The sequence below is a fragment of the Mobula birostris genome, chromosome 8 (genome assembly GCF_030028105.1).
Source record: "Mobula birostris isolate sMobBir1 chromosome 8, sMobBir1.hap1, whole genome shotgun sequence".
NCBI classification, from domain to species: domain Eukaryota; kingdom Metazoa; phylum Chordata; class Chondrichthyes; order Myliobatiformes; family Myliobatidae; genus Mobula; species Mobula birostris.
In genome coordinates this window covers 75,371,214-75,387,727 of record NC_092377.1, presented here as the reverse complement: position 1 = coordinate 75,387,727, position 16,514 = coordinate 75,371,214, and the positions used below count along the sequence as shown (strand labels likewise).

The window sequence follows — 16,514 nt, the reverse complement described above, 5'->3', positions numbered from 1 at the left end:
TTGGTGAGGCCGAATCTGGAGTATTGTGTTCAGTTTTGGTCACCAAATTACAGGAAGGATATAAATAAGGTTGAAAGAGTGCAGAGAAGGTTTACAAGGATGTTGCCGGGACTTGAGAAACTCAGTTACAGAGAAAGGTTGAATAGGTTAGGACTTTATTCCCTGGAGCGTAGAAGAATGAGGGGAGATTTGATAGAGGTATATAAAATTATGATGGGTATAGATAGAGTGAATGCAAGCAGGCTTTTTCCACTGAGGCAAGGGGAGAAAAAAACCAAAGGACATGGGTTAAAGGTGAGGGGGGAAAAGTTTAAAGGGAACATTAGGGGGGGCTTCTTCACACAGAGAGTGGTGGGAGTATGGAATGAGCTGCCAGATGAGGTGGTAAATGCGGGTTCTTTTTTAACGTTTAAGAAGAAATTGGACAGATACATGGATGGGGGGTGTATGGAGGGATATGGTCCGTGTGCAGGTCAGTGGGACTAGGCAGAAAATGGTTCGGCACAGCCAAGAAGGGCCAAAAGGCCTGTTTCTGTGCTGTAGTTTCTATGGTTACCTAATGTTTTGCACAACTGCAAAATGTGTCCTAGTCTTTAAAGTCAACATAATGGCCTCTAACGGCAGCACACCAAATGGCTTTTCCACTACTCTATCTACCTGTGTCACACATTCAGAGATCAATGGATTTGTACCTCAAGATGATACTGTATATCAGGGCTCCTAAGGTCCTGCCATTTACTCTATATGCCCTCTATACTGTGTATCAGAATCTGATCTCCCAAAAAATCAGCTACTTACAACTAAAACAATACAGGGCCTGGCTACACAGTGTAAAAATACAACACTAACTATACACAGTTTTGTACAGTTTCTTTACACCTAAGCAATTGATCCAAGTTACAAATGAATTCACATTTCCTGTCCTGCAAAGAAAAATAGATCAAGCTTAGACAAAGAACTTTTTTACATCTGTTGCTATTTAATCATCATCCTCATCATCATCTTCTTCCTCTTCTTCTTCCTCCTCCTCTTCCTCTTCCTCTTCTTCATTGTCCTCCTCCTGTTCCTCCTCCTCCTCCTCCTTCGAAGCCTGAGCTGGTTTGGCAGCAGGTTTCTTACTAGCATCATTCTTGCGTTTGGCACGATATGCTGCAATTTCCTTTTCATACTTCTTTAATTTGGATGCCTTTTGCTGGTATGTTTACTTATCCTTGGGTTGCACTGTGGACCACATCTCTTCCAGTTTCTTTGCAATGTCAAAAATGGACATTCCAGGGGATTCACTCTTTACCTTTGGATGTTTGTCAGAGCAGAAAATGAAAAATGCTGACAGTGGTCTCTTGGGAGCACTTGGATCCTTCTTCTTCTTGTCCCCCTCTTGAGGAACATAGTTCTTCATCTCCCAATCATAACGGGCCCTGACATTCTTGGCCAGGTCTTCAAACTTTGCCTTCTTTTTGCTTGACATGATCTTCCATCTTTCAGAACATTTCTTTGAAAACTCTGCAAAGTTCACACTGGCTTCCGGATGTTTCTTCTTGTGTTCCTCACAAGTCTGCACAAAATAGGCATACAAGGACATTTTGCCCCGAGACTTATTTGGATCCTTTCCAACCATGATTGGTTTGTATCAGGCTCCACTCTACACAAGGCGTCACTAGACTATCGACTGCACTCTTTTCCAAAGATGCTGTCTGGCTTGCCGAGTTCCTGCAGCATTTTGTGTGTGTTGCTTGGATTTCCAGCACCTGCAGATTTTCTGTTGTTTGTGATTACGTTACACTTATCTGGATTCTACCTGTAACAGCTCTGCCCAACTTTCTAGCTGATTTATGTCCCTATTCTTCACTATCTAGGACTCCTCCAATTATTCCATCATCTGTAAACTTGTGAATCATACCTCACACATTCTCATATGAAAAATATATAGTAACACAGATCCCAGTACTGATTCCCTATGGTATAGAGTGTATTACAGATTTCCATTCAAAAACACTCATTCACGACTGCCCTCTGCCTCTGATCACTCAGCCAATTTTGGATCCTGTTTGCCAACACCTCTGATCCTTTGTGCCTTAACTTTCTTGACTAGTGTCTAATCTCTAACTCATGGATGGACTTGATCATTTACCCATGACTATCTCACCGAACTGTGATCACTGTCCCAAAGGGTTCTTCCACAGACATGTCAACCCTGAAGTAAGGGCAAGTAGGACTCTACATACTGCTGCTGAAAATGCTTTTGAATACATTTTGTGAATTCTTCCTCATCTAAATCCCATGTTCTGAGGTAATCTGAGTTGATACCAGTAAAGTTAAAATTCCCTTCTGATACTACCCTGTTGCTTTTACATATTTTCACAGTCTACCTTTGTATCTTCTATTACCTGTTGACTGTAAGGGGGCCTGCATCAAAATGACCTCCCTTTTTTATTCCTAAATTCTGTCTGTGTAGATTGAATAGTTTCACATTAGTCCTTGATATTTGTTCCACTCAAGTGGGAAATGAGCTTGGAGTGAGAATTAGCATTGTGATGAGGAAGATTGAGAAAAGTTTGGCCAGGTGGATTCAGAATTGGCTTGCCTGCAGAAGACAGAGGCTTGTGGTGGAGGGAGTACATTCGGATTGGAGGGTTGTGACTAGTGGTGTCCCATGAGGATCAGTTCTGGGACCTCTACTTTTTGTGATTTTTGTTAACAACCTGGATGTGGGGATAGAAGGGTGGGTTGGCAAGTTTTCAGACGACACAAAGGTTGGTGGTGTTGCAGTTAGTGTAGAAGATTGTCGAAGATTGCAGAGAGACATTGATAGGATGCAGAAGTGGGCTGAGAAGTGGCAGATGGAGTTCAACCCGGAGAAGTGTGAGATGGTACACTTTGGAAGGACAAACTCCAAGACAGAGTACAAAGTAAATGGCAGGATACTTGGTAGTGTGGAGGGGCAGAGGGATCTGGAGGTACATGTCTACAGATCCCTGAAAGTTGCCTCACAGGTAGATAGGGTAGTTAAGAAAGCTTATGGGGTGTTAGCTTTCATAAGTCGAGGGATAGAGTTTAAGAGTCGCGAGGTAATGATGCAGCTTTATAAAACCATGGTTAGACCACACTTGGAGTACTGTGTCCGGTTCTGGTTGCCTCACTATAGGAAGGATGTGGAAGCATTGGAAAGGGTACAGAGGAGATTTACCAGGATGCTGCCTGGTTTAGAAAGTATGCATTATGATCAGAGATTAAGGGAGCTAGGGCTTTACTCTTTGGAGAGAAGGAGGACGAGAGGAGACATGATAGAAGTGTACAAGATAATAAGAGGAATAGATAGAGTGGATAGCCAGCGCCTCTTCCCCAGGGCACCACTGCTCAATACAAGAGGACATGGCTTTAAGGTAAGGGGTGGGAAGTTCAAGGGGGATATTAGAGGAAAGTTTTTTACTCAGAGAGTGGTTGGTGCGTGGAATGCACTGCTTGAGTCAGTGGTGGAGGCAGATACACTAGTGAAGTTTAAGAGACTACTAGACAGGTATATGTAGGAAATTAAGGTGGGGGCTTATATGGGATGCAGGGTTTGAGGGTCAGCACAACATTGTGGGCCAAAGGGCCTCTACTGTGCTGTACTATTCTATGTTCTATGTTAAGTGGCACAGTTGACAAAATACCATCACACAAAAAAAAGGTTAAGAAAACTTGATGTCGCGAATAGGAAAGTAGCTGGATTAAAAAGTGGTTTAATGTCAAAAGTAGCATAAAATAATTAATAATTGATTAGTAAATAATTGATCTTCCACAATGATATCCACAGTGGATAGTATTCCGCAATGGTCAGTATTTAACTATAGATCAGGGGGCATTTTGCAGAAATGTCATTGGTTGTAATTATTTAGAAGTTTGAGCTACTGTATCTGCTGCGGTTAGTGCAAGTCACACAAACCTAGGATGACAGAGATTGTACTGCTTGATATATATGTGATCAGGAGATTGAAAAATGAGCCTCTGTGCATCCCCAGTATTCTCCATTCCATCATTAGTAGGCATTTCTCTGCATCAGACTCATTGCTTTGGTATTCACTCTCTAATACCTCAGCCTCTATCTCTCAATCCTTCTTTTAAGACCCTCTTTAAAACTAAGCTCTTTGAGCAAGCTTTTGCTTGCTTAAATCGGTTTGCATGACTCAGTGACAAATTTTGCAGGAGAATTGTTCTTGGGAATCCATCCTATTTAAATACTAGCGTATATTGTTAGTCACTCAGTCATGGGAGAAGTCTCAAAGTGAGCCTGTCCAATAATATCTATATTTCATTTGATGTATTCTGATCATTTTGGTATCAAAATTTCTTGTTCATTTAATATCATTTAGCCTTATTGCTGTAAATTGACTTCGCTTTTACTTTGCTGCCTTTTGTGATTGTAACGTGCAATCACATTCTCATGGGATGTAAAATTTGGAAATGTATTGCGTTTCTCAGCAATTTATTTTATTTTGCAGCTGCTGTTAAAGCCTGGAGCCACATATTCTAAATGGAGTGCATTTTGGAGCAACTAATTAGTGACTGGCATGAACTATAAAATTGCCTGGAAAGAATTAGTTCCAAAGTTTAGAAAGTTCCCACTTTGTAAAGTTAATTTTTTTGTTTTTTGGAAAAAAAAATCTGTTTGCTTACAGCCAACCCAATTTTGTTTTTGATGCTGCACATCTTTCAAAATATTTTATGTGTATTCACATTTATACATGCCAGAAAAGGACCAGGTGAACTCTGTAACATTTTAAATATTAACTTTTTTTCCTCACTTGGGCAAAATCAAGTCATCATTTAAAGTCTTACTTCATTGAACAAATATACACCCAATAGGAACAACACAACTTCCACACCATCTGGACTTGGAAATTCCTTCATCATCACTGTGTCTAATTCCAGAAACTTCTCACCCAATGTAACACAATGTGGTGCTGCCTTTGCCTTAAGAAATAAGAGTATATGATGTAGATGGGCAATTAGTAATGGTCAAAGTGTCCACATCCTTAAGTAAAACCATTAACTCAGATGATCCCATTTAGAAGTTCATTTGCTCATTAGTAATGAGATATTTCATTTAAACCTAGATTTTGGAGCAGACCATAAGTACATTGGAGAGCAGAGAACTAGTTTTAAACATATGACATTGCACTTTGTTACACATTAATTTGAAATAAAATAGACTTTGCAATATGTTTCTTGCATTTTTTTTATTTGACAAGGTAGAGCAAATTTGTACTTGGTCAGCTTAACAACTCTGTTTTGAGAGCAAGACAGCATTGTTCTGTTTCCAGATGAAAGCATCTTGGCTCATTTTTGTATTAGAAGCAGGAGATTTTAAGTGCCTTACACAAACTCAGCCAAAAGCAAACAATGGAAATGAAAGAAATACTGGATTTGGAGAAAAAGTATTTTAGAAGCATGATTTTCAATAGGCACAAATTAAATATGGTAATATTTATACAGTGACCATATACTATATGTCCTGATGCTGTACACCTTGTATGTTTTTATGTTATATGTCAGCATTTTATGAAAACCACTTACATAACTCAGTAACGGCAACTTCACTGCCACTTGAATTTTTGGTCATGTATCTGTCATACTGTTACCAGTTTTAAGTCACCCTTTGCCTTTTTTGAGGTATCATTACAATTAGAAGAGGTTCTTTGATATTTGGCTGGTAATGTCGGATTGTATGTGTAGTTTCTAACAGTATAACATGAAGAGGCATATTCAATTGGAGCATGCAAAAAAGAACTGGACAAGCATCTAAAACAAAAGCATTTTTCAGTGCTAAATGAAGAGAGTACGTAAGTGTGTCCAGCTGGATTGCTCTTACATTGAGCGGTCACAGATGTGATGTAATTATGAAATGATGTAACCTTCCATGCTGCTATCATTCCAAATTTCTAATTGTAAGTGATGAACAACCATATTAATTTGCCCTGAGTCTTTTCATTTGTATAAATTCAAAGTCTCCTTGAAATATCCTGATATTTCATTCTACTGACATGTGATTTTAATCCATATTTGCCCTGAGCTGTGATGGTTGTGGTACTTAACTCCTGTTAAAGCAGAGGTTAATAAGATTGGCTTGTCCATTTTGTGATTCTTCAATATAGTGAGATACTAGAGAGTCAGTATGTCAATAAAACCTATTTGTCACTTTCTGAATGTGTTTCTACTCAAAGCAGCTGTGTTTTTTAAACTCATTTGGGGAAATTGGGTGATATCGATGATCCAGCATTTTTTCTTTGTTGCCCTTGTGAATATGAATGGCATAGATAGGGTAAATGGTAGGAAATGTCAGAAATGTGGAGTATTTAATCATGCTCCTGATAGTGAATGGTTTTTGGGAGTCAAAAACTAGTCATTTGCTCCAGGATACCAAACTTCAAACCTTCCTTTGTTACCAGGGTGTTGATGTGGCTGATGCAGGAGTTTTTGTTGGTGGTCACACCCGATATATTAGGGCTGGGGGTTTTGATCAGGAGCTGTGAATGGAATTGTACTTTTGTGTAATCATTCACAAGATGAGGTGAAGTGAGTAGTCCTGGCTGAAGCAAAATTGAACAATGGTGGGTGGGTGATTGCTGAGTTGCACTGTTGACAGCAGCTTCCATCACTTTGATGACTGCAAGGCAATCAATTAAATAGCAATTAGTTGGATTGAATTTGTCTTGCTTTTGTGAATAGCACATATCAGGGTGATTTTTCACTTTGACTAGAGGCACAGTTGGTTCAGTGTTAGGGCTGGGATGTTGACTGGTACTGTCCTTGCTGTAACCAATATGCTCAGCTAGCTTTTGATATCATGGGGATTGAATTGAATTTATTGAAGACTGGCTGCAGTGATAGCGAGGATCTGTGGAAGAAACCAAGTTGTAGAATCCATTCAGCACTTTTTGCTGAATGTGGTTGTAAATGCTTCAACCTTCCCTATTCACATGGTGGACCTTGCTGTCATTGAAGAGGATGATGTTTTTAGAGCTGTCTCCTGTTAGCAATTTAGTTTTCCACCAGGATTAGATATGGTGAAACTGCAGAAGTCAGTCTGATCAGATGGTTTGTGATTAATTTGCTCTGACTCCTGCATGTTGTTTTTATTGTTTAGCATGCCTGTATTATTGTGGTTTTCTCTGAGGATCGTCACCTTGTCATGGTGGAGGGGTTTGTGAGTTCCTGAGATCCCAAGAGCAATGCCAAAGGGTGCTTAGCCGTCTGGTAGGGTCACCCATGGTAGTAAGGCCAAGGGAGGAGGTTCCAGACAAAGAGTGGTCCAACCAAGACCTCAGTGGTGGACTGGTGGGAGATGATGACACATCACAATGGCAGTGAAGGCAGAGGAAGGCTGTACTGGTGAAGGTCCCATTGAAGGGTCTTGACCCAAAATGTTGATTGTTTATTCCCCTTCATAGATTATGACTAACTTGCTGAGTTCCTCCAGCGTAATGTTTGTGTCCTGCAGTATGTTTTTGTGTTTAATAATAATGCTAATAATTACTTTATTGATCCCAAGTGGGAAATTCTTTCATTACAGCAATAACATTTAAAAACATACTTAGCAGTTTGCAGACTTAACTAATACTGTAATAAAGTACAGAATAAAATAATACACAATAATAATGTACCAATGTGCAATAACAGTGAATTGAATTGACTTTATTACTTGTCCTTCACATACACGAGGAGTAAAAACTTTACGTTACGTCTCTGTCTAAATGCACAGTGTGCTACTTATGGTAACTTGTAATAAATAGTATGTACAACAAGACAGTCAATATAGCATAGAAAAACAATTGTATCAGCATGAATTAATCAGTCTGATGGTCTCGAGGAAGAAGCTGTCCCAGAGCCTGTTGGTCCTGGTTTTTATACTATGGTACCGTTTCCCAGATGGTAGCAGCTGGAACAGTTTGTCAATGGGGTATCTCGGGTCCCCAGTGATCTTTTGGACCCTTTTTATGCACCTTTCTGTGTAAATATCCTGAATAATGGGAAGTTCCCATCTACAGATGTGCTGGGCTGTCCGCACCACTCTTTGCAGAGTCCTGCAATTAAGGGAAGTACAGTTCCCGTACCAGGCAGTGATGCAGCCAGTCAGGATGCTCTCATTCGTGCCCCCTTAAAAAGTGCTTAGGATCGGGGGATTCATGCCAAACTTCTTCAACTGTCTGAGTTGAAAGAGGCACCGCCGTGCTTTTTTCACCACAGAACTGGTATGCACAGACCACGTAAGATCCTCGATGATGTGCATGCTGAGGAATTTAAAACTGTTCACCCTCTCTATCCCAGATCCATTGATGTCAATAGGGGTTGGCCTGTCTCCATTGGTCCTGTAGTCCACAACCAGCTCCTTTGTTTTTGCAGCATTGAGGGAGAGGTTGTTTTCTTGACACCACTGTGTCAACTTTGCAACAGCCTTCCGACTGTCCACTCGTTGGAAACACCTGTGTACTTCAGCCTCAGAGATGACTAAGGTACAGGTCGCCTTAGGGGCTCAGTGTTGGTGACATTGAACCAAGCGTAAAAAAGATTTAACTCATCTGGGAGACACGCAGCGATGTTGTCAGCACCATTGCACCTAGCTTTGAAGTCTGCGATGGTGTGCAAACCTTGCCATAAGCTGCCATAATGTACTAAATAATAAGGCAGAGACTTTTTTTCTATGATGTGTGTTCACCTGTGCACAGAGATGAACTGTTGCAAATGCTTATTACATTTGGGAGGAAAGATTTTCTGTAATGATCCTTATGACAGTTGATTTGAATGAGGACTGTTGCTCCATTTTGTTAAGTGATGAACTGCATGTTATACTTTTTGCTTCAATTTTGCGATTATTTATATTAAAAAAAGAATTGGAACTACTTAATTTGTCATGAGGAACAGACCCATCAAAGTTCAAAGTAAATTTATTATCAAAGTACATATATATCACTATATACTACCCTGAGATTCTTTTTTTTCGCGGGCAATTCACAGTGAATACAAAGAAACACAATAGAATCAATGAAAAACTGCACACAGGATGGCCAAACAGCCAATGTAATAACAGTGCTAATAATAAATAAATAAACAAACAAACAATACATATCAAGAACATGAGGTGAAGAGTAGTCGAAAGTGAGAACAGTAGGCTGTGGGAACAATTCAGTGTTGGGGTGAGTGAAGTTATCCCCTCGGGTTCAAGAGCCTGATGGCTGAGGGGTAATAACTGTTCCTAAGCTAGCAGCGTGGGTCCTGAGGCTCCTCTACTTCCTTCCTGTGATGGCAGCAGTGAGAAGAGAGCATGACCTGAACAATGGGGTCCTTGATGAAGGGTGCATTAGGCTAACTAGTTGTGCCAATGTTTATGTTTCACTTGAACTGCTACCCATTCTACACCCATCTTTGTCAGCGTATCCTTCAGTTTCTTTCTCTTCTATGTACCATCACTTGCGTTGCTCTAAATGTATCTTCACTGCTCCATGAGAGTAAGCTTACCATTTATATCATACCTGTGGTAAAGAGGTTTGCCTGGGTCATATTGCTGTCTGTCTTATACTTATTGCTAGGTCCCAAAAATATTGACTTGCACCCTTTGCTTCGACAAATGCTGCTTGACTCCCCGAGTTCTAACAGCATTCTGTTTTTTTTTGTTTTAAATTCTAACATCGGTAGGCCTCTTTGTCTTTATGATCTCTGAGCTTTGAATCCTCCGTAGACTACTTATTGGGTTTATTTTGTTTTTTGAAAGAATCTTCTATGTGTTGTTCATACCTTAACTTTAGTCATTTGAGAAGATAGTGTTAAATTTCACATGCTTCTTGTCGAGCTCCAACATAGTCTGTGGTATTCTTTTCCTTTTGAAATTTAAATATTTACATGCCATAAAATTGAAGCTTCAAGCAGGACTTTGTTTCTTTGCCCTTTTCAAATTGAAGTTGTAAACAACTTTTTTCATTTCTGCTGAAGTAGCAAGCATTAAGGATATGGTTGACAAAATGGGATGAAAGGTATTACTGAGCCGAGCCGTGCGTGTGAAGTGGTGTGCTAACAACACTTGGCATGAGTCATCCAGTCAGGCTGTGACAATGATTGTGCTTTTTTTCACTCTCATCTGTTACTTCCCCTGAAACCAGAATTCTTGGAGCATTGTAACTCTTTCAAACTGGCTTATCTGATTTTGCTGTCAGGATTTGATAGTTAGGACTCAACTGATTTATATGCTTACATGTGTTTATACAACAATCTGTGAAGTACTTTTCACATAAGTATGGTAAATTAGCAATAAAGAAAGTGTAATATTATATCTAAATTTTTGATAGACATCTTAAAATAGGATTTTGTGAGATATTGTAACAATACAAAGTAATGAGTCAACACAAATTCTTCAGTAAGTTTTTCTTTTTTTAGGAAATAAATTGCCTTTAAGACTGTCAATTCTGTCTCGTCTGCATCAACATTCAATGAGTTCATTGTGACATAACTCCTTAATATTCCAATTTTTGTCCAATATACATTTGCAATTTTGATGGATAAATAGCTTTTAAAAATTAGCAATATACACAGGATAAACAGATGTGTGGGGGTACAGGTCCTAAATCTCTCCTAACTTCTGTGTAAAGATGCACCTTGGAATTTCATTCTTGAAAGAGTTCTCTGCATGTCTCTAACTAGCAGGAATATTCACACTCTGACTATCCTGCTTGATTTAATTAACACTTGAGCTTCTTAATTCCATGAACTATAAACCTAGTTTGGATAATATCTTTTGATAATTTAACCTTTTGAATTCTTTGCTGTGTTCACAGTGAAATTAATGTGATTTTCTTAATCCAACTCTACGTAAACTGTGGTCTATTTTACTAAGAAGCAAGGTTTTGTCAACCTGTGTTATACTTGGTAGTCTCGTCTTGTAAATGTAGAGTTTTTTGAATATTTTCTGGACTTACCTGTGATGATTGATAACATGGACTCCAAAGCCTGTCTGTAGCGAATACACTGTTCTGTCTGCTTGGGCTCAGAGTGGATGACCTCGGCCATTGAAATCCTTTTGCTCCAATTTTGCATTTATACTGCTGCTACATGGCCTACTGTAATCTTTGACAACGTTGACAATCTGTGTAATCTTTGACAACGTTGAACAGAGAACATTGTAGCTCACTGTACAATTGACAGCTGGGCCTTTAGCTGCCTGGATTCCACTTTCCAGAATTCTCTTTAAAACTCTTCCAAAACCTTATCTCCTTTAAGACCCTTTCCAAGAATCCACCTTCTTTCTGAGTTCTTGGTTAGCACTGGTAACCCTTTCCACTTTAGCCCAGCTTTGTGCTTTCTGTTGGCTTTGTGATGTCCTGCATGGCGTTTTTCTGAAGTAACATTGAGAAGGGATCAATAAATGTATTGTATTTTTGTCATCTGTCATTACGGCACTTCAGCTGAATAGGGAAAGAACCTGTAACATGAAAAACATCAATATAGAATCCATCCTTTGCTTATGGGATAGTGTTTCCTTTTTAATCATTAGCAAAGCTGCAGCTTTTTGAAAACATGGCTTGCTTAAAAACATGACATGCAATGCAGATCTAAGACTTGGAAATGATAAATTATGCATGTTTGTACAAAGCTTGCAATTTTTTAAGATCTCACACAGGAATAAGAGCTATTTGACACAACAAACTATCTTGACATTCGAATCTCTTTTTGAGAACTCAGTTTTACTTCTTTCTTTTCTTCCCATAAAATGTACATTGTTGACAGCATAGGAATTTAACCAGTTCACTGAATCTTGCCTTTTTCAGCTAACTGCCTCTTTTTGCCGTCCCACAATCTGCTGCTGGGAATTCCAACAGGAGATTTAACTGGTTTCTGTGGAGTTACTTGAATAATGCAAACAGTATGCTGTTAAATAAATGATAGAAGGCTCTATCGACAAGCAAAAGGGATTTATCTGCATTTAAGATCAGTACATGTGGGATTTTTATTTTCATGTTTTGCACCATCCAGAGCTCACTGGGAAAAAAATTCAGCTATTATAGTACATGGATTTCTGTGCCATCTGATTCATGGCAACCAACTGTAAAACTAGACTTTCTTCTGAGACACAGGCTTTGGTGTTGCAATCCCATTGCAAAGATTTTAGCGTAGAACTGTAAAATTGAACGTTAGGCGCGTATTGAGTGCTGCACTGTCAGTGGTGTTTTTGGATGAATCATTGACCTGAAACCTTCTGCATTTGAAGGTGGATACATGTGATTGCCTGATAACGTTCTGAAGAACTGGCCTCTTTCTTGGCCTATGTTTAGCTTTCAGTTAGTATCTTTAAAATAGTTTTTCCTGGTGGTCTTCATATTATTTACAGGACTCTGCTGTGCAGACTTTGCGATGCAATGGTGATTATAGTAAAGGGCATCCAAAAATGTAAATCTGTTCATCCATCTGTCTAGCCTTCTTGCTTCCTTTCCAATTTTCTGTATTTATATAATGTGAACATGCATTGATAAGCCTATTTTACAAACTTGCATGCCTAACAACAATGTAAAGAATCTCACAGCTAGACGAGGCTCTGTAAAAACGATGGTTCCTTCCTGCTGATGTGACGAAGAGATTTGGGAAGAGAGAGTCAAAGATTTAAAGGAGTAAGTGGATAGTCAGTTCTGGAAGAGTGAAGGTAACAAGATTTTTAAGAATAAGGATTGCAGACATCCCACCTCTCCCGGTAGTTCTGGGAGTCTCCCGCATATTAATAGTGGCTCCCTGATGCCCGCAAATTATATACAATATCCCGGAAATCAATTTTTTTTTGAGAGAGAGAGACCCCCACCCACCCACCCACCCCCAAGGGAGTGTTCCAAAAAAAATAAAATGTACGTCACCCCAGACTACCCTAAAGTGTACCCCTGCCTAATAGGGGTCAAAAATAGTGACAGTGTTGCTCGCTGCTCTGTTTGCAACCGTGATTTTTCTATTGCCCATGGTGGGTTAAGACTGTAAAAGACATGTTGAAATGAGTTTAACAGTTGTCATTCGTTCATTAGCATAGCTAACATTATTTAAACCAGCTGGCTAGCTGCTAAGGAACTACTCTATTGCAGACATCCCACCTCTCCTGGAAGTTCCGAGAGTCTCCCACAAATTGATGGTGCTACCTCCCTGAAATGAGTTTTGCAGGGTGGGATGTCTGAGATTGTTTATTGTCATTCTTCAGTACACAATTGTAAAGGAGAATGAAATGATTGGATTGAAACTAAGGATCCGATGCAGCATAAAAACACAGTATAGTAAAGAACACAATAAAAACACAACAAATATAAATACTAAATCAATCTTATAAAACACAATGTATAAGTAACAGTCTATACATAAACACAAAATAATCTGCAGATGCTGGGGTCAAAGCAACACTCACAACACGCTGGAGGAACTCAGCAGGTCGGGCAGCATCCGTGGAAAAGATCAGTCCACGTTTCGGGCCAGAACTCTTCGTCAGGACTGTAGGGGGAAGGGGCAGAGGCCCTATAAAGAAGGTGGGAGGAGGGTTGGAAGGAGAAGGCTGGTAGGTTCCAGGTGAAAAGCCAGTAAGAGGAAAGATAAAGGGGTGTGGGAGGGGAGGCAGGGAGGTGATAGGCAGGAAAGGTGAAGAAAGAATAGGGGAAAACACAATGGGTAGTAGAAGGAGGCGGAACCATGAGGGAGGTGATAGGCAGCTGGGGGAGGGGGCAGAGTGAAATAGGGATAGGGGAGGGAGGGGGAGGGAGTTACCGGAAGTTGGAGAATTCTATGTTCATACCAAGGGGCTGGAGACTACCTAGACAGTATATGAGGCGTTGCTCCTCCAACCTGAGTTTAGCCTCATCATGGCAGTAGAGGAGGCCATGTATGGACATATCTGAATGGGAGTGGGAAGCAGAGTTGAAGTGGGTGGCTACTGGGAGATCCTGTCTGTTTTGGTGGACGGAGTGGAGGTGCTCGACGAAGCGGTCCCCCAATCTGCGTCGGGTTTCACCGATGTAGAGGAGGCCGCACCGGGAGCACCAGATGCAATAGATGACCCCCAAGAGGCTCTCAAGTGAAGTGTTGCCTTACTTGGAAGTACTATTTGGGGCCCTGAATGGTGGCAAGAGAGGAGGTGTAGGGACAGGTGTAGCACTTGTGCTTACAGGGATAAGTGCCAGGTAGGAGATCCGTGGGGAGGGACCGATCCCTGCGGAAGGCGGAGCGGGGTGGAGAGGGAAAGATGTGCTTAGTGGTGGGGTCCTGTTGAAGGTGGCGGAAGTTGCGGAGGATAATGTGTTGGATCCGTTGGCTAATGGGGTGGTAGGTGAGGACAAGAGGAACTCTGTCCCTGTTGTGGTGGCGGGAGGATGGGGTGAGTGCCGAAGTGCGGGAAGTGGAGGAGATGCGGGTGAGGGCATCATTTATGACAGCAGATGGGAAACCACGATCCTTAAAGAAAGAGAACATTTGAGATGTCCTGGAACAGAAAACCTCATCCTCGGAGCAGATGCGGCGGAGACGGAGGAACTGGGAATAGGGAATGGCATTTTTGCATGTGGCGGGGTGGGAAGAGGTATAGTTGAGGTAGTTATGAGAGTCAGTGGGCTTGTAGTAGATGTCAGTGGACAGTCTGTCTCCAGAGATGGAGAACGAGAGATCTATACATAAAGTGATCCGAGGTGATGAGTATGTGTTGGTGGTAGGGTTTGTGGGGTGGGTTAATGTGTGGAGGTGGTGTCCTGCCTGACAGCTTGGGGAAAGTACCAGTTTTTGAGTCTGGTAGTTCTGGCAGGGGTGCTGCAGTTGCCTCTTCCCTGATGGGAGTGAGACAAACCTGAAGGGATACTGCGAGAAGGCAGGAGATTGGAGGAAAATTGGATTCACCGTGATGAAATGACAGAGCAGACATGATAGACTGTGGCCTAATTCTGCTCCTATATCTTATGGTCTTAAACAGTCCATAAGCAGGGTGGGTGAGATTTTTCTTGATATTGCTGGCCTTTTTCTGGCACCTTTCTATATTCAGACATTTGATTAATTAAAAATCAATGTTTTAATTTTCTATTAATTTAAGTAGACTTATTTATCTTTATGAACAAATGCAAGAAAGAGCTATGTATTGTCTCACTCCTTTTAAACTTTTATCCCTGTAGTCTTAAGCACTCAATGAATTTAATTTTGGATAATGTAGTCTACATTATGTTCAGGTCTTAATTTATTACTTACTTTAGTGAATGTTTTACAAATGTATAATGAATAAACTGAACCATTAACTGCAGGCACATGCAATCCTTATTCCTTGTGTTGTCTTAGTCCCACCAGTAATCCCTTGAGATTGCAATAGGGATATATCTTTTGAAATATTGGATTGCTCCAGCACTATGAAACAATAATCTCTACCAGTGTAATCAGTGCAGTTATATCTTCAATGATATTCTGCAACCAGAATGCTAAACAGCAAATTGTATTAAGATAGTGTTTTCCACAATAACATAAAAATAACAAATTAGAGTGGACTTTACATCCCCTGGAACCATTCAGCAAGATTATGATGAAGTGTAGTTTCCTGCCTGAATTTTGCCGCCTTTGATGCATTTGTGCTCAAAAATCTATTCCTCACTCTTTAATATACACAACAATTGCACAGTCACACCCATTTTAGTAAGGAATTTGAAAGACTTTTAACACTTGGAAGGTGGCTCAATTTGATACTGACCTCTGGCATGGTGCTTGCACATTTTCCCTGTGACTGCATGGGTTTCTGCCAAGATGTTCCAGTTTCCTCCTATGTTCAAAAGACATTGGTTGGTAGTTTAATTAGCTGTTGTGAATTGCTCTGAGTCTGAGGGGTAAATGTTTGAATTGATGGGAATGTGGGAAGAATAAAATGTGATTAGTCTAGGGGGTTAGTGTAAACACATGCTCGTTGATCAGCACAGACTTGTTTTTACGCTATATAAAATTGAAAGAAAATAACTAACCTAATAATATTCCTCCTGGGAATAACTTCATATTTTTCCTGTCAATCTCTCTCAGAACTTCTTATGTTTTTATGTGGTCACTTCACATTCTTCTGAATGTCTCACTCCATTTAATGAGTGACAGTAATAAATACCTATTAAGTACTCTTTGCTTTCTGTGATTATGAAAACACTGTGGTATATAAGTAATAACCCTACGTACCAGTAAGTATTGCTGGTCCAGAGTTGTGTCACCAAGTCTTAAAGTAAGATCATAGATTTAGCTTCTCCTGCACCACTTTATAATTCTTGCATCTCCGCGAGATTATTCCTTACACTTAATTGTTCCAGTCTCAAAAGCTCAAACGTCACAGGCATAAATATTCAGTTTCATAATCGTGTGTGTTCAATTTTTGGAAGGGCAATTTGGAATAAAAATATGGGGAGAGTTATTTAGAACAAAACTGGGAATGTGTTTATGGCTGTTCAGCAGAGAAAGCAGTTGACTGAAGCAGTGGAGAATCGAGACCAAGTGATCAAAGTCTGTGAATGTTGTTCTTTAAA

At 40.2% G+C, this 16,514-nt stretch overlaps 1 protein-coding gene and 1 pseudogene across 1 annotated transcript in view; one reads left to right on the top strand and one right to left on the bottom strand.

Moving 5' to 3' along the window:
* macrod2 (mono-ADP ribosylhydrolase 2) overlaps positions 1–16,514 on the top strand; it is a 1,223,981-nt gene that overhangs the window by 163,934 nt on the left and 1,043,533 nt on the right. The gene's annotated exons all lie outside the window — the stretch shown is intronic.
* Positions 980–1,618, bottom strand: LOC140202217 (high mobility group protein B2 pseudogene; annotated as a pseudogene).